We start from the raw sequence: 627 nt of genomic DNA, 5'->3' as shown, positions 1-627 counted from the left end.
AACTCTTTCTTACTCCAAACCTTCAGAATTCAGAAAGGAAAATCATCTCTAGTAAAATTCATGAGTGTGCACCCTCATTCATTCTATAGAGACATTTTCTATTCTCAAAACTTCCAATTAGACACATAATTTTTTTATCTAGACTTGGAATAAATGGTAAAGCATACCATTTAGACTTAACTCTTCATAGAGAAGACACGATAAACCTGAAACACACAGGTCATCCTAAGAACAAACATTGCGCCATATTTTATTTATGATCAGAGAGTAAAACAATTAGTCTTACTCAAAGAAATTAGAATGAATGCTTATGTACATTTAAGAGCACACAAGCACAAGCAAGGGATGCACATAACCTACAAGTTCTCTAAGGATAAAAACTGCTCTGATACCAAATTGTGACATCTCATAAATTATATAAGGTGACATAATATAGAATAGAACACAAAATGATAAAAGAGAGCAGTCAAGAGGATGTAAATATAGATTTAAAATTTTACAGTCATCCCAAAATGAATTATAACCTTAAACTATACCTAATTTAAAGTATTTCAAAATAAATAGATTACTAAAGATAATTTCAAGGAATTATAAAGTTCAAACTTATATTACAGAAATGTCTTTCAA

Source organism: Vigna radiata, unplaced genomic scaffold (genome assembly GCF_000741045.1).
Source record: "Vigna radiata var. radiata cultivar VC1973A unplaced genomic scaffold, Vradiata_ver6 scaffold_305, whole genome shotgun sequence".
Classification (NCBI taxonomy): domain Eukaryota; kingdom Viridiplantae; phylum Streptophyta; class Magnoliopsida; order Fabales; family Fabaceae; genus Vigna; species Vigna radiata.
This window is presented reverse-complemented; position numbering follows the sequence as displayed.